Source organism: Ambystoma mexicanum, chromosome 4p, assembly GCF_040938575.1.
Source record: "Ambystoma mexicanum isolate Mex_15411 chromosome 4p, UKY_AmexF1_1, whole genome shotgun sequence".
NCBI classification, from domain to species: Eukaryota; Metazoa; Chordata; class Amphibia; order Caudata; family Ambystomatidae; genus Ambystoma; species Ambystoma mexicanum.
In genome coordinates this window covers 184,950,341-184,968,907 of record NC_090927.1, presented here as the reverse complement: position 1 = coordinate 184,968,907, position 18,567 = coordinate 184,950,341, and the positions used below count along the sequence as shown (strand labels likewise).

Genomic DNA, 18,567 nt, shown 5'->3' with positions numbered 1-18,567 from the left:
CCCATCTGTTTTTTAACACATTTTGGCGCATATAATGATGGGGGTTGGGTTTAGATATTTATTAAGGTGGGGGAAATGTGAGGGGACTCTGTGGGTCTCCCACACATTTTTTTGAGTATTTTTAAAAACGAACAAATGGGCCTCGAGCAAATTGCTGTGAGGAAACATCGTGGAACGGTCCAGTCCCTTGTCCATGTTTAATGATTGATCCAATGACAGACAGAAGAATTTTCAGGGGCCATTTTGTCTCGTGTTTAGTCTCAAACTAAGCCTCAATATATTAAAAAGGCAACGGCTGAGAGACAAACTGAAGAAAAGGGTTTTTCATGCACCGTATTCAAATGTGTAGGTTTTAGGTCATGTGACTAATCAATTTAGTTCTCTTGAAGGGGCCATGAAGGGGCAAAAGCTTCCCAAGTTACTCTTTAATTTACATCTTGCTGATCTTGACGCAAATATTTTAAGGAACAATAAGCTACACCCTCAAGTATTCGGTGTAAAACATGCACTCTCTTATAGGTTGACAATTCCCTTCAATAAGACGTGACACTGGTCGGGGTATGAGAAATATTCATTGAGAGCCGGTACCTCAGCCAAACGCAAAGCCGAAATGAAATTAAGAGCAAAAGCACAGCATCCAGCTCAGTACCCATGTATATGTTCCCATCTTCTACTGTTTATGTATTACTGTTCTGCTAAGAGATGGTTCCCAAAACAAAACAGTATTTGTAGAGTGCCCTTTCCAACACCTCAGAGAAAGAGGCCTCCTGGCACTAGTAAAAGTGTATTGTTACTCAATTAGTTGGTACTTATTTTAGCGATCTCGGAATGATGAACCTGTGACAATGATTTCAACCATAAAGCCTTGGAGTAGAGGCCATAAGTCCACTGGGTCACAGACCAGTCTTGCCACCATCAAGATGCCTGAAAAGTTTTGACTACCCAGAAAAATGTCAAGCCAATGACGTCTGGGAAATACAGAGCAGATAGCCCGAGTAATTCTTGGGTTTAGACAATCAATTCTTAAAAGAAGCTGTGGGAGTTGGGGCAAGGTCCTCCTCTGTAGTGGTTAGACTAGAGATCACCTGAAAAAGGTTTGCTTCTGGTATTGCTGGTGCCCCAACTGTTTTGCTTGTTTTTTTCATCATGTACGGAAAATAACTATAATCAAGGCGCAGTGTCCGGATCTGGGTTATTTGTTCGGGCCACATTTGTTTGCGGCCAAACTGCTGCAGCCTAATTGCTCTGGCCCCGTTTTTTCATTTATTTGTATTCCAACCCCCCACTAGATCCCCCCCCACTGCCAATGCTATGTCAGTGAGGGACACACGCGCACAACCAAAACCCCAAAATATGGAACATATTCCATAATATGTCCGAGGTCCCTAATTTGGGACACCCCTGAAGCCCCCGCTCCTCATGTTCAGTTAATTTGTTCTTGATCAAAATGGTAAATCCCAATATGATCAAAACTCCCAGACGGACAGTTTATTTCAATCAAATTGGGTGTACCGCAGTATCCTAGTTTGTGTGTGTGTGTGTGATGTGTGTATGTGTGTGGGTGTGGGTGTTTGTGTGCGCGCGCGCATGCGCGTTGGTGGGTGAGTGATGTTGGCAGTGTGGGGTGAGAGTTTTTTTTACTGGGGATTGGGCTGTATGGTATCTCCTGCTTCTAACTACATTCTTGTAACTCCTGCTTGAATTAAAGACTCATATTATACATCTACAGGGCACCTCCTGGCTCCTGAGCTACTTCCTTACTAACCCACCCGGAAGGATTCCTCAACTGGCAATGAGTGATGCTTGGACATGCTGTGATGCACGGCAGCATGAAGACAGCATGCATTACCCCCCAGGATTGGTGCACATGAGTAATGAAATCTGTTGACGTACCATTCTGGAGGGAGGGTGAATGTGCTTGCAGCCCATTATCTGCTTGAGCTACGCCTCTCCGGTTTGCTGGACCTCCTTTTGGGAGGGCCCTGTGTCTGCAGGTGGTTTAGGAGCATGGGGTTTTAGGAATTGTTGCCGTGCATTTCTGGAAGTTTGCTCTGCTCTTGGGGCCAAGGGGGACTGTGGCACCAACCCTTAGGGGTTGCAGGGGCCCTGTCCCCGGGCTGAGGCCGTGTATTCGAGGCCTCCATGTCTTGGCTGATGCTGCGGGGTGATCAGATTGGTGGTGCTGGTCGTCCTTCCTTTGCCGCTGGTGCGGCGTGCCTGCAGCCACATTGGAGATGCCGGGGTGGGTTAACAGCCTGCTGGTTAGCAGGCTGATTTAAAAGAAAACGTTTCAGATTCAGGTATATCTGCTTCTCATGTTGTCTTAGAACCGCATAGAGTGTTCTCAAAAACATCCATCAGTCTAAAAATGGCGGTCATACAGCTGAGTGTGTCCATATAAGGCACATATATGGCACCTTTAATGTTCCACTTCTTGGTGACTTCTCTGATATTATGTGTGCCAAAGCTTGTTGACAAGGTAGTCATTATCAATGCTAGATAGGCACTCAGATTCCTTACCCCAGGGACAAAATATATTCCTGTAGGTGGGTTGGTAACTGGCGTGTTCTTACTCAATGCTTCAAATAATGTCAATCTCAGAAGGATGAAAGGCGGAGTCCGAACCACAAGGATGTCTATCCCTTATGCACTCATCCCTGCATCACTTACATGAACCCCCTAAACTCTCTTTTCATTTTAATGCAACTATGAAAGTAAGGAGATTTGTTAACAAAATCCTTTATGGTGACCAACATGCATGGTGCATAACATGATATCAGATGTATATCTCTTTAGAATCATGCCTTATCGTTCAACTTACTATTTCCCACATTGATAGTGTAGTGAAATATGCATAAAAAGTAATTCTCTGAGTGACCAAAATCACCACATGTGTCAATGGAGAACAGGGGCAAGATTATCAAATCTTTGTACCGATGCTAAATGTTTTAATAAAATGATGCAGGTCATTTCATCTCAGAAAGTGTTCACTGCTAACCAGGTCCCCCTTCCCTTAATCTCCAAGCCAAAAGCATAATGTGTGCGCAGCTGCATCAGTCGTCTGATTTGCAGCACCTGCTCTCCAATGACACAGAGCAGGATCAGGTCACAGGTGCCCTCTTGACAGCTGCAGTGACATCGAAAGTCAGTGCAGTGCAGGGGCAGCATTTAAGATATGTGCCAATGCTCCATAAACTACATAACTATGAGAATGCTATCCTGGTGGCACTTTAAACTACAAATATAAGCCAACCCTTAGTTAGATGTATGGTGGCTAGCATCTCTCATAATTATCCAAGCCATACCAATTTAATATCGCACAGGTCAGCCCTGTGAACCCAGCTCATCTGTGGAACGGTTATGTGTATTCCCCGAGCCAGGCTGTCATAGCTGTTCCCAACAAGACTGGACTGTAGCCCTGGGGGTTGCCTTTATTTGTTCCTTCGTGAGGATAGGTACCACAGAGCGACAACCACTCCATGGGAAGGTGTCCTGGGAACAGGAATCAGAGGGAATACCCATTCACAAAGGAGCAGATTTACAGCAAGGTGTTGCATACCAAAAGAGCCTCGATTTTATTGAAAAGGGAAGGGTGTGTAATTTGTGTGGCCAGACAGAGCTCCTTACAGATGGAAGAAGGTTCCACCATCTGTTATCTTTCTGCCTCTTTCTTTCCTTCCTGTCCCCTCCACTTCCTGTAGCACAAAGCATGTATGGTGTGATGTTAGAAGGCAAAGTCCACTTTTTCCATGCATAGGGATTAGATCCTTATTGCAGGCTTTCTTTTGTTCAATCATCTGTAGACTTTTACCTTTAGATGTAGGGTCCTCCAACTCCTTTTTTGAATCATATCTGGACTCCAAACCTTCAAGAAGATTTTGTTGGACCCTGTTGGGGAGCAGTCCTGTTCAAACTCCTCCAGTTGTGAGGTGCTCTGCCCCATAACCATCGCCAGGGCACATTGCCAGCTACATTGCTTTCCAGGTTTTCACCATGCTGAAGGACCCCTGAAGGTGTGTGCCAGTCTCCCCATGTTTGGGAGCCCAAGAAAAGGACTCGTTTTGCCCCTCAGACAAAATGCCCTGCAGGGGGAATCACAGCTCCTGAGAGCCAAGGATTCCTGTACTTTCACCGTTGCACTGCTGCAAGACGTGATTCGAGTGTGTCCAACACCATTTGAACCAACAGGACCCTGTGCAGCTGCCTCTGGCACTCGCCAACCTTTCAACCGCCATTCCACCTATTTGAACAGGTTTGCTGCTGCACCGTGCCAGCTTAATCATGTTGCTTTGGCTCAAACAAAGAAGCATCACTGCACTTGCATTGCTCGAACGGTTATTTGAAACACTAACCTCTTCATCCCCAATCCAGTCAATGATCAAGCGGAACCTGGTGTTCTTTTGGACCCACATCCTTTGAGCCCTGTATCGAACCGACTCACCTGTGCAGCCCATCAACGTTGACCGTCGAACCAAACCTGGTGCCACCCATGATCCACATCACTCGAGCATCACTGTCAACCACAGTCTTCTTCAGTTCAACTCCGCCTTGACATCTGCTTACCACTGGACTACCGCGACTGCCGTATTTCGAACCAAGCCAAACTACCAAACAGCACAGAGAAGCCGGTTTTGCCGTTGTCAAACTGCTAAGACACTGCAAAGGTATTTTTGCCTGATCACTGTTCCCACCCCCCACTCTCCGGTCGATTTTGGACCTTAGTGACTAACCATAAACTTTAGAACATTGAGGTTTGTATTGCCATTTCTCCCTCTGTCTCATTACCCAGTGTGCTGCATCTTTCAATCTTGCATATTCTGGGTTATTTCTACCGAGGTGGGTTCTTGTGGTGTTTTCTACTTAGCTCTTATTGCATATGGTGTGTTTAGTTAAAGCAGATATATTTTGATAGCAACTTGATTGGACGTTCCTTTATTTTGGACTGTTGTACTTTGCTGCTTGAGTTGCTACTGTTTCACATACACACTCCTCTTGAGAGTAGAGCCGTACCTTGGCCCACGTTACCACAACAGGCGACGGAGGGACATCCCGTAACTGGGCCTTTCTTACCAGTATGATTGGCTTCACTCTTGGCTTGTGGGTGGGTGTGTGAGGGCTGAGTGGGCGCTTTACTTATCCTTGTACTCCTGCAGGGCAGAAGTCAATTTATCACAAACTCTCCTTCATTTTTGCCATTGTGACAATATTTTATGAAAATATGGACTGGAGGAAAACTTGTTTACTCCATTCCGATTATCCAAGCAGCAAAATTGGTGCTAAAGTAATTAGTTCCATTTTTAGGTTTTGCATGGGCAGATTATCAAGGGTTAGCATTTTTTTTTTGTGTGCACGATCTGTGCTGCTTGCTGGTAATCAGATAGCAGCACACAGTAGCACACTCATATTATCTGCGAGGGAAAATGTACTGCTTGGCATGCGTCACTGTGGTTCTATGTCATTTCATCAACAGGGTGTCATTTCTATGGGTTTTGTTCAGAGTATCTTTTACCCAAAAACCCCTCTTTTTGGGGGGTTCACCCATGAAAAACAACAGACCACCGCTCCCCAACCCCCCCCCCTCACCCCCAATCCGGCATGCCCATTTTTTTGTTTTACCTATTCCCCAGCATTTTCGGTAAAATGTACTCAGAAAAAAGCCCATCGAAATTACACCCATGGAAGAAAGAATGCTATAACGTCACTGTAGTGTCTTGTGGGACAGTTTTGACGCAAGTCAAGATTGCGTTCTTTCTTCGCACGCTAATTAACACTTTACACTCCTCCCCTATTATCCAGTCCAGTTACAATTCCAAACATTCACCCACTGCAGAGCCAGCGGACTGTCTCCTGCCTCTGTTCTTTTATTGGAGCGTACGTTTGTTTTTATGAGGGTACTACTTTTATCAAAACGTTGCTTCAGCTAATCCTTGCTTTGGGCTCAGCAGCACTCCGCATTCCTTGGTGCTTGAAACGCTTCCAACTGCAAAACTGGCACTACAAGCCCCAGAATGCACAGTGCTGCTAGCGATGTTGTGCTGAGCTACACCTGCAACCCAGTGGTAAACAGAGAAGAGCATATTAGTTAATGCTAGTGAAGTAACACCTTCTCTTCTAAACAAACGGGGTGCCTGTTTATACACACCATGAAAGGGTCAAGCAAATGTGCTTTATAAACACATTGCCAAGACTGGCCTTACTTTCAGTTTAATGATCAGAAACAATGTGTGAAAATAGGAATGCATTCGTCACATCAAGTGTAAGGCAACGGGCCAAATGTACTTGCATCCACCCTGAAGTGGGCGCGAGGGGCCATGGTAGGGGGTTTATTTATTTGCGCTCTTGCCCAACCAGCATTGGGCAGTTGGTGCCCTAGGCGGCCACCCTCTGTTAGTTGTGCACTGTAAATCACTTCAACACTACAAGTTCCAGAATGCAAAGCAGCAGTGTCTGATAATTCAGTACTGGTTTCATCAATGATTCATGCGATGTGGCGCATCTCTGGCCGCAGGGCACGTGCGTGCAGCTGCTCAACAACTGCTGCCAAGGGTCATGTGCAAATCACCGAAAAGCTGCAGTCTCATTCATTTACAGAAAAGAAACATGTGAGGGAGTATTGGCAGCAAAGGTAGCTCAGTAGGTTCAGTGAATGCTGCTGCGATGTCACACACTAAGAGCAGACATTTTCCAATTCCGTATGGCAAATGTGCTCACAGATGTACTGCATTGACCCGGTGAGGTGGCAGGCTCTGCCTCTTGTTCCCAGCAAGGAGGGGGGCTTCTAACCATTAAGTGAACATAAGCAAACACCCATGGCACCTACTCTACTTCTCCTATGTGCAACAGAGTTCCTGAAAAGAAAACACGACACAAAATGACATAAAATATTTGAACATATTTAATAAATGTGAACTTTAAAAAATAGCAATTGGTTTGGCCTATATTATCACAAGTTATGGTATTTCTCGCCAGTGAATCTTGATTTTAAGGGCATGTGATAGAAATAAAGCTTTGTTTACCTTCATCCAACTGTAGGAAGCAGGAGCCTAAAGTTTATTTATTTATTTATTTTAGTTTGTATATAAGGCGCTACATGCCCTAAACCCTCAGAGCGCAGGATGCCTGAAATTGTGATAATTCCTCTTATGCTGAGTGAGAGGCGCCACTCACCTTTCCTCTGGCGCCTCACATGCCTTCCTTTCTCTGTCCCACCACATCTCGCTTCGCCTTCACTTTCTAAGAGAAACCAAGGCAGCCCTGTACCCCCCCCCCCAGTGTTCCGCAAGCGGCTCGGCTTGCGTTGAGGTGTCCCGCTGCTGCAAGAGAGACCAACTGCCCATAACAATATCAAACAGGCGCCAAGTTCAGCACTTATCAAACCACTATCTCTCTTCCGGACCCGCTGTGCTACACAACAGCGCAACGTGCGATAATTGATGAAAAGTGACCCTTCCACATTCGACCCTAAGGAACGCTGATGCAGTGCGTAGATTCTTTGATAATCTGTCCCCTGAAGTGGGATTAGATAATCTAGAAAAAGGATATCAAACACATTTTGCGCCTAGTTTACAGGCGCTGTAAACGCCACTGCATATCATACCATTAACAGGGCAGAAACTATTAAAAACCTGTCCCAGCGCTCTATTCCTGGGCAACTCTGTGAAACCAGGAAATCAGGATTTCGGGCTATGCCAAAGGGTGTGTCCCTGGCCACATAATTTATTTTGCTTGAGTGTTGATTGCCACATATGCTCAAATTAGGGAAGTTGGGAAGAGGCTAAAAATCACTGGAAAGTGATATCTATATTACTGGCCATTGACATTGCTTGCGTCCTCAAATAACCTGGGGCCAGATTATCTAACATTGGCACGAGTTCTAAAAAATGAGCAAATGTTTTGATAATAAAGAATAGGGCAAGCAGGTTTTCCCAGCACTTGCCCTTGGGCACCCACTGTCCTGTGTTCCCTCGCAGGACTGCACTTATTGTATCAGCAGATGGCCACTTACTATGTGACCTCTGTCATATGCTTACCGGTTCCCGGCAACCTGCTCCCTGGCACTTCCCCCTCCAGGAAATGTCCTAGCACTTACCCGCCCCCATCCCCTTTCCCTGTCCCGCTCTCTCTCTCTCTGCAGTTGAACATCTGAATGCGCACAGGGCCTAGTAGAACCACCTCTTTCATGTTCATTATTTTATTCCATTGCCTTTGCCCCATGTGTCCTCCCCTGGCCCTGTGGGCGCTTTGAAAGGTATTAGCATACTTGATCAAAAAACATTTGACCTTTTCAATCTGGCAGAATTCTTTTGACCATGTTTTCAGTCAAATTAAATAAAATAAATATATGGGGAGGTGTTAAGGGAATAGGTTATGGTGGGGGAAATTGAGGGGATGTGTGGGGGTCCCCACCCCCACATTTCAAGCCAAAACAACGACCATAACAAAACAGGTAAAATTGAAAAAAGGTCAAATATTTTCGATCAGGCAGATCTAAACCGCTTTGAAACACAATTTATTACTGTATAAGTGCCTTAAGCATGCACAGTAAAATACATAAATTGTCAAAATTGGTATTATCTTAAAAGAAGTGTGCATTGGGGAAAACATAAATCATACTGTTTTATGTACTATATTTGCTGCATAACAAAAGAAAGAAATCTGTTTGCTACATTTATTTTCATATTACTCATCAAACATAGTAACTAAAACTAAAATTAAATGTAGTAAACAGATTTCTTTTTTTTGTTATGCAGCAAACATAGTACAAAAAATGTCTGATTCATTTTTGCCCAATTGCAAAGCCTTTTAAATCATACAGTTTGTGACAAACCCTGGTTGCTCCATTCTGTATTAGTAAAGTATTTGTTCACTTTTTTAGAATTGGTGAAAATGTTAGATGATCCGACCCCTGAAACATAACCCAAGGAAAGTGCATTTGCCCTAACGTTAAAGGCAAAATATCAAAGGTGCTCACACTTTAAACACAAACAGAAGTACTTAAATAGTCTATTTCCTGCAGAGTCCAATCTTAACACGAGATTTCACAGAGACCACGAAAAGACGCTCAAGTGGTCTTGCTGGTGTCTCATCCCTGATCCTAATGATTATGAACTGCATTGGTTAAAGCAATCACAAAACTCTAAAACAAATGAAAAGTGATAAAGTATTTCCCAGATCCGAGACAATGGGAGGCATTTTTTGCCAGATCCCTAATCTGAGAAAAGTCACTTGAACTGGAGGCTTCCAGCCCTTTAAGATGAGTAGTGGTACCCTGGAGATAGATGGGGATGCAGATTCTATTCATACATCAATAATCAAGACGACACAAATAGTTAGGCAAAGTTCGTATGTTTTAATGTCACATATCTTAAAACAGGGAGTACAACGAACATCAGCAATCGCTCGATACACTGACTCTAACTACTTCATAAAAAGCGGAGCTTTTGCACCCAAAGTGGGCATCAATGACGTGCTGACCTGCGTCATTACCAACGTCATCCTACGTGGCAAACTACTAAAACCTATCAGGAAGCGGGATTGGTTCTAAGTGAGTAACTAAGCATAGGTTCTATATCTGTATAGAGTAACAGAAAGAGGTAATTGAATAGTCAACATCAGGGGGGGGCGACTAAGCCCTCCCATCAAAATGGCCACTATGAACGTCAATAAATGTATGACGTCCCATTGGCTAGACATACTATAGGACCTCCAACTACGTGGTCCCCTGCAATTGGTTGGCTCTGACCCCCGTCAGTAGTTCTCCTACTTATGTTAGCAGCATGCAGACTGCACAACCAGGTGCGGATAAGCTTGTCTTGATACCAGCTTCCCACTAATTAAAATATCATCCATCATCACCTCAATGGTCCAGTGTCAATTAGTACTTTGAAGTTGGCCATGAGTTTATGCTGTTCTCTGAGAAGTTTTAAGGAGTATAGGCACTAGCCGGCTTCCGTGCATAGGTGTGATCATCTCACTCGTCCAACTTCCCTCTATCACATGACTGGACACCATGAAATTTACCCTTTTCGTGTATTTGATTTTATTCTCATTAGTCCTCTGACGTCTTTTGTTTTTGTTTGACCTTTCCGAACAGGAGTCTCTGTTCTTTCACGTTAATTGTATCCAATGTCAGCCAACTCCATTTTGATAAGACCTTGGCTTTCTTTGCTCAGGCAACTCCTTAGCTGAGCTTTTATTCTGTTTAATTCAATTGCTTTTCTCAACTGCGACAATGAATGAGGCCTTCTTGTTTGTTCAGTACTGCTTAAATACGTAGTGGAAACATTAATCTTTTATTTGTTCATATGTATCAATAGAGGTATATATGTATATGTTGGCACTTGCAGCGGTCTAATCCATTTAAAATCATGTGGCTAGCTAGTTTCGTTGCATCTGTACACGTTTAAACTATCTAAATATCTTCATCAGGTTTGTGGCATAAATCTTGTCATCTTGATCCCAAGATGTCACTTATCCATAGTACTTCTTTGTTCTTTATAAATCGTCTGCCTGTCTGGTCTGGTTATCTTTTATATAGGTGTCGATTCAACTTTATATGACGTCACCATTCATCTTTGTCATTTAGTTTCTTTGCTTCTTCAGGAATATCGTTCAAATGGCCATCATATTGTCTTGGATGTAGGTATGGTTTCCTCAATGGGTACTTTACCTCCCATATTCTCTTAGGTATAGGTACTCTTATGGGTACTGCACAGAGTCCACACTCTTCTCTTTGCTGGTTTAACTGTTCAGTATACGTCACACACTTTGGTTCATACGTTTCAGGTAATGTAGGTGGGGCAGGTGGAGTGGGGGTACTTGGTTCCTCCGCTACACACTCAATGGTAGCACTTCAGGCAGGGTGCTGCAATACCAGAAAAGCATTATGATAGACACCGTTTTTATTGTAGAAATATCTGGTGACCACACCCATCTCACTTTTTTAGCCACTCCACAATGCTGCTCCCTCTCCTGAAGATCAGTACTGATCTGTGTTTTCTAGCAAATTATGCATCACAAGTGTCAATTTTCACTATAAAGAAATGGGGTGTTCTATAACCCAATCCAGGGCCCGATTCTGAGGTGCATGCAAAAATAGAAAAGTGTTGTTCTATGTACGAACAACACTTTTCTTAAAAACACCCTATTTGGTTAAATTAAGAATGTGTTATCCTGTCGCTAGAGCCTCGCCTTTTGCAAATGCCTCATTTATGGTCTTGAATCCTTGTAAGCATCAGTAATGCAGGGCAGGCACATCAAAGGTATTCTCCTAGCAAAATGTTGGTTTTGCATGTTAAAAAGGAATTAAGATACCGCACCTGTGAGGTGTGGTTTACTTTAACTGCATACATTTTTCTTTCATAATCAAGGAAATTCCCAAATGGCAGCCCATTTTTCTGATTTACTGAAGGCTCAAGGACACTTTGGTGAAAAGAAAAGTGTCAGAATTTATTTTATAGAAATCCTTGCAGGTACATTTGTGCACACACTGCCCCAACAACGCTAGATTTTAGCTGCTTCTGCTGCTGGAAGGCACAACAGTGCCCCTCCAATCCTTCCACCCGCCTCAGGATTTGTGGTGCTGAAAACTGTAGAGGAACATGTCAGCTTTCCACATTACTTTTCTCTTAAGTTCTGAATCAGGCCTCTAGTGTTACTCCCTTTATGGAGCTCTGAACTGTGATAGGCAGAGTGGACTTGCTTGGATTTAAAGCTAGAACCAACTGATGGGCCCAACCAGCTACTGAGTGTCTGTTTCCTCCAAAATGAGGATTTAGAAGCACTTAAATGGAAGAGCTATTCCAATCTCAAATGTGGCTCAGACTCACACACATTCTTATTCTCGCTCTTTCACCATAATCAGGGGTGAAAAAACAGAGAAGCACTCCCTTTCATTAGAACATGAACTCCACTGATCGACATTTGGAATGATTGAAACAGTGTCCATGGCGTCAATCTATATGATTCAAATAACCCGACTATCAGACTCTGTTTCGGACAACTTCTGCTGCTGAGAGACTTCAGAGGGTGAGCGAGCTGAACTGATCAGGCTCCCCAGAGGTAAAAACAAAACAGAGGAGACCAAGCTGAAGGGAAACCCTTCAGCCAGTCTTTGGAGAGGAATTCCATGGCCGGGAAGATATTCTGCGTAACGATCGGGAAATCCACATAAGATAGAAGGTCCAATTAATGGGTCCAAGGGTTCATAGAGATTTGAACGAAAAATAAAGCTAACATCGAAATTTCTTCCTTGGGCAAGAGGATTTTTCACTGGGTACTTACTTTCCAATCACAAACACTCAAAAACACAATGGCTTAATTCCAATGTTCAATAACGTTTTGCTTTCTGACACAACTAACAAACCCAACAAGGGAAAGGCAATTTTGGGGGCACACAAATATGCCTGTCCCCGAAATCTTTGCGTTGTCAAACTTCTGCTCGGTAGATCTGAAGAAGTCAGATCCTTAAGTTTAGTAATTAAGGTCTATAACAGTTTAAAGAAATTAAATATTGACCATATTTCTTGTATGAATTTTGATATTCCTTAAATCCTTTAGAAAAAGGTTTACTCTTTCATAATATTGGTGAGTACATTTTCATATTACATCCAACTTCCATAGAGGCTCCAGATAGGAAACTGTACGTGTGTTGAGTTGTTTGGAACACATCAGGAGATAATTATCAGGATATAAACAAAAGTACATTTAAAAGTAAATTACAATATGCTCGTATTACAATTCCAATACTCAACAAGAAAACATCAGAAATGACATGACCAGGGGGCTCTGCCTCATAGTCGCTACCTCTTCAGTTTTTCCCACAGGGATATATTCACTGTAATATGGGGGGCAAGTGTTTCTAGTGTATAAATAAACAGTATCCATGGTAAAAGCACTAATGGTCACATTTGGTGGATAATAGGAATGAAAATGAAGAGGATGGCATCAGAAATAAACATCTGAACATCTGAAAAAAGATATAATATAATGCTGCATTTCAAGTAATTCATTCATGCCAGAGGGATGAACTACTTACAAATAATCCATCCAACAGGCAGAAAGTTGCATTGATGTGCGGGGAAGTTTCACACATGCCAACTTGTATCTGTGATACTGTATCTCTTCTCCCTTAAAATGCTTTACAATGGATGAGTTTACATTATCTGTATATGTTAGATTTATGTTCATAACAACGTCTTTTAGATTTATAATTTATTTCCTTAGTGCCTAAGATTCTTAATGGGCATCTAATGCAACAGATGACCTATTGCATGTTACAGGTGGAAAAATGCGGGGACCAAGTGACAAGAGAAAACTGAGCCTACGTTCATCGACATATTAACCAATAATCTTGCAAATGTGGTCTATTCCCTTTCAAGTGTTGGGTTCTTAGAATCCACAATTCCACTTCAGTGGTTAAGCTTATGAGTTTACTGCTATTTACTGTTACTTACTTAACTACTGCACCAAGTGCATGAATTAGGTGGCCATGGGGCCCCCAGCAGATGATCTCTGCATTTCCCCCCCCGGACCACAAACACAAGGTTTCTTGACAACCCTATATTCAATTCAATAGGCATCGGCTTAGTGAAAGTCTGGACATTAGCAGATATTGATCCGTATTTACGACCTACCCGATGGGTTAGATTTTCACACATATTAGAATCGGGCCCCTGGCTCATCATAGGCTCGGTTCAGTATTAGATACTGGTACCCGAGTACCTCGTAAGGGAGGTGCGAGCAAGATGGTGTTATAGTCCCACACCAAGATGGCTGCTCTCAGCACCCGCGCGCATGCTCGGCATTGCTGGAGCAACCAACATAAACATCTGAGAACCAGCACCGCGCTTTCGCGTTGGATGGCTGTTCTCTGTTTTCTGTTCCTCGTCCTGAGGTGAGCGCTAATTTACTTCCCTGATTAAACTTCTAGGGGAGCCTATTTTATCACAACATCGTGTGTATCGGAATCTCGCAATACACTTCGGCACGCTTATCGTGTGCGACTGTACCCGCGACTGTACCTCTTAACCCACTGTAATTCTTAGTCACTGGCAGGCTAGCGCGTACTTAGTGAGGATCCTAATGTATGCATTCAAATTAATTCTATCGCTCAGCACAATGCAGTACTTTTACTGTGCACGGCGCATACCCATGGTTTTGCGGAACCCTTGGCAGGTCCGTACATACCAAGTGAGGGGTCGAGCAAACTTCCTAATAATGCACTTCTGAGTTATGTTTTGCTGATATGCTGAAGTACACAGCTAGTGTTACAGTACAATACATATTTCTAGCGAGGCGGTTTCCCATGCAACTGTACTGCTAGGGACTCCTGCGGCTTCATATTACTGAGGATCACAGTTGTTAACTATGAATTCTCTCCCTATTTTAGGGACCTTGATTTCGTTTTGCCTGACCCGAATCTGCATTGGGATGCAGTGAGTTACTGCAGTCTAGCGTGATTGCGCTACCAGAAAGTGAATGCCCTTGGACCACAAGGTTGGTGGCCATCTTACTATTCAAGATATGTAGAGGAATTTATATACTGAGCCCCCAGTAATTATTTCCTTTACACTTCTCTAGGCACCTACATGGTGAAAATTCCGATTTTTTTGGAACCGATAGCAACCATAGCCCTTAAGATGGATCATTTGTAAATCCGAAACGTGTTGGCAAACAGACTAGACCAAATGGTGCTATCTGGGATTATTCTAAGAGACTCTTTTGTTCTTTTGTGACATGGGCTAGTGTGAATGTTGTAAACAGTAGTCATTCAATGTACCTATGTTTGGGAACTTCTTTTTGAATGGCAAAAGGGTATGCATTTGAAAAAATTATGTTTCATACCCTTGATATATAATGTTTTGATGTTGATCTGAAATATCCAATAAGGACTGTATATGTCAGAATTGAACACAACCTGTGGAAAGAACAGAGTTATTTTATGTTATTTCTGCATCCTCTTAGTATTAGAAATGCTTAAGATATACATTGGTATCCTCATTTGAAATATGGACAGCCAAGTCACTTGATATTGGCTGCCTTACTTTGCATTATTGAAAATTACCCACTCTCCCACCGAGAGTCACTATTGTTGGGTTTTTGCTTATTGAATTTAATTAAAACTGCAATACAATCTATACTACTGCCTATATCCCTTACTCTGGGATATTGGGATGATAGATTTCTTAAGTGTGATCTGGGACCTTAGTCCCGTTAAGAGTGCATATGGGGCTATCGTGTGGCAACGCACGGTTTCGTTCTTTACTATTCCCATGCAGCGCAATAGTGCAAGTGGCGCTAAGGTTGTTGTTGCCTGGGATAATTCCATGGGCTCTAAGAAAGAGAGTTTGTAATCTGATAAGAGTCACATTAAGGAAGCAAAAGGTTTGTCGAGAATTAAGATATTTCTACAAGGCTGACTTTAATTGGGGAGGGGTGATGAGTTGCAGGCTACAGCTTCCTGAATACTTTGGACATTTTTTATTCTACGGTCAGGGTCCATAGGGCAAAGGCCATTTTCTCACAGTAACCATATTGCCTGTGAGCGGTGCCCAACCAAATTTCAAGTTTAGAATCAAGAATGCCCAAAGACTTCGGAATATTGATTCTTATGGTAGATGGGTGTAGGAGCAGGAGGGGTGCCAGGTGTTACAATAATAAAAGGGGTTATGGCAGGGAAAGGTCATCATAAGGGGATATTCAAGGTTAATGCTGCATGTAATGGGCTTTTTTCTGTTGATTATAATCAGTTTATATGTCTCAAAAACAGAAATGTATTATGTGTGCTTTCTACGAAACGTGTATAATAGGTGGTGCAGTGTGTGCTCAATAATCCAGTGACCTCTATTTGTAGTTACACTGTTTTGCCAATGAATGAGCACATATGTCTTTAATCTATATCTGTTGTGTGTGTTTTCTGGCTATGCAATGCAGTGAGAAGGTGTTTTCCCTGCTTGGGATCTGCATTGCTAATCCAGACTGACACTGGTGTGATTATGCAGGCCAGCTGTTGCAGGAGGGTGAGATAACCCCATCCATCAATTATAACAACATCTCACTTTTATACTCCTCCCCCCACCCTCCACCCATGGCAAATCTGACGGCAGCTGCTGACCATAGATTCATAAAGTGTGTGGCACTAGGACTGGCAATGGAAGAAAAGGATTCTTTCTAGGTCATATATTTCCCTGCAAAAAGTTCAGAAGTATACACAATTGTATCTTACATTTATTTCTTTATTTTTGCATTTGTGAAGCGCACAAAATCCACAGGCGTCAAGGCACTATTTACAGGACAGGTCGGAGCAGGGAGGGTGAGCGGGGTGGAGAGGAGGAGATGGCGTGGGGAGGATAAAATCAGTTGAACAGCCTGGTTTTTAGCTGTTTCCTGAACGGCCAGTAGGAGATTTCGGCACGCAAGTGTAGTGGCAGAGCGTTCCAGAGACAGGCGGCATTGGCTGGGAAGCTGGAGCCTCCGGCTGTAGTGCACATAAAGTGTGGAGTGGCCACAAAGTGGCTGCAGATTGCTCTTGTAGGTCTGGAAGAAGTGTTTTTTTGGTAAGTCTCTGAGAGAGGTAGGGAGGAGCAGAGTTTCAGAGGCATCGGTGAGTAATGGAGAGCATTTTGAATTCAATTTGTTCTGTAACTGGTAACCACTGATACATGGTCTCGCTTGGTCAGGTTCCCACATAAGCTTTTAACTACATCTCTGCAGTGTTGCTGATGCAGGTCTGCACTTCACAGAGGGGCTATTCACGATATGAGGAGCTCTATCAAGAAGGTACTGGGACGGGGGCACCTGTGATATGTGGACCTAGAGGCAGCAATTAAACATATCAAAGTTACACGTGGTGGAGAATGGATGTGTGATGTGGGATCTTGTTTGTTTGGTTGTTTATTCATTTAGTAGTGCGCGCCAAACCCTTGGGTAGCCGGGCGCAGAAATATACACAGGAAGTCTTCAGCTTAGTTGCAGTAATTGGCACAAAATATACACAAAACAGATGCAAAAATAATTACAGTAATTGGCACAAAATATATGCAACTCAGATGCAAAAGTACATAAGAATGTAAAGCATAGCTCAGGATGTCAAGGGAGCACTAACATGTTATCCATATAGACATATATGCAGCCATATTTATAATCATATTTATAAATCAATATCATATAACTATGTAGCATATGCAGCCTCATCAAGCAAGCACAGTTACCTAGAGTGCAGAATAGTTCACGGATGCAGAGGTTGGATAGGGCCGGGTGTGGTAGAGGTGGTGTAGGTCGGTTATGTGTCATTGGCGCGCAGCCATTTGAGTATCTTATGTCTAAATTAAGGGTAGGGTTGTTCAAGTCTGAGATCGAGTGGTAGCTTATTCCAGCATTGAGCAGCTTTCACAGGAAAGCTGGTTCCCTCCTGCTGTTGATCGTTTGAACCTAGGAGTTTCTAGCATGAATGTGTTAGCAGATCTCGTAGGTCGGGTGCTGGCTGTTTTAGTAATTTTTTCCACTAGATATGGGGGAGCTAGGTTATTCAGGCATTTGGAAGTAAGGGAAGCTGTTTTAAGGAGGATTCTATCTGTTATCTTCAGCCAGTTAATCTCTTTCCTGAATTTGGTAATATGCTCTCTGTAGGGGATGTCCAATGCTGCTCTCAGGGCGTTATTCTGCAATATATGTATTTTATCCGTGATATATTTATTGGCACCTAAATACAGGGCACTTCAATATTCTAATCTTAACATGATAAGAGCATTGGCTAGAGTGATGCAGCTAGCGCTAGAGAGATACGGTCTGGATGCTCGGAAGAATTTGCAAGTGTAAGTTGTAGAGGAGGTCAGGGAGTTGACTTGCTTTGTAAGTGTGAGGGAGGAGTCAATTTATAAATATAATTGATACTATCCACATGCAGCCATTGCATATAGCTATGTAGTACCTGTGCACACTATTCTGCCCCACAGCAGTTATTCACAAGGCTGGATTATGTCTTTACATCACCTGAAATGCTAGCAGAGATTACACAAATAGAGTACAAAGCCAGGGTCCTTTCGGACCACTCCCCCTTGCTTCTCGAATGGCAATACTGCCCCCCAAGAGCGAGGATCCCGACATGGCGTCTACGAGTGGAAGCGTTAAGAGACCTCTGTTTTAGGGAGGACTTGAGGGAGGAGATTGTAAACTATTTTGAAATTAACACTGGGAGTGTAGACTCGGCGGAAACTCTATGGGAGGCCTTTACAGTCATGATGAGGGGGTTAGCCATAGCTAAATCTGAAGGGCTACAAGGTGGGATTTTGGCTGAACTACAGAAGACGGAGGGGAAACTTGAAGAGGCTTTAAGGGGAGAAGATGATATGGCAGAAAAGTTAGAACGGACGCTCATGCTACAGCAAAAATGTGCAGAATATTGGGATAGATTGTGTGACCTCAATTATAAAAAATACATAGACAGACAGCATGCGGGCGGTGATAAACTGGGGAGACTTTTGGCATGGTTATATAAGCGCGAGACTCCCAGAGTCACAATTAGGACTATAGAGAGAGAAGATGGTAGCGTTGCAGACACCCAGGAGG

General features: G+C 43.2%; 1 protein-coding gene across 4 annotated transcripts in view; it reads left to right on the top strand.

Annotated features, from left to right (window-relative positions):
- The window catches only part of EFR3B (EFR3 homolog B), a 1,154,471-nt gene that overhangs the window by 239,974 nt on the left and 895,930 nt on the right, over positions 1–18,567 (top strand). Inside the window, exon 2 of one of the 4 annotated variants that reach the window (XM_069605672.1) lies at positions 14,390–14,496. The exons of the other annotated variants lie outside the window; for them this stretch is intronic. The gene's annotated coding sequence lies outside the window, so the exon portion shown is untranslated. The remainder of the gene's footprint in view (positions 1–14,389; positions 14,497–18,567) is intronic. 4 annotated transcript variants of the gene reach the window in all.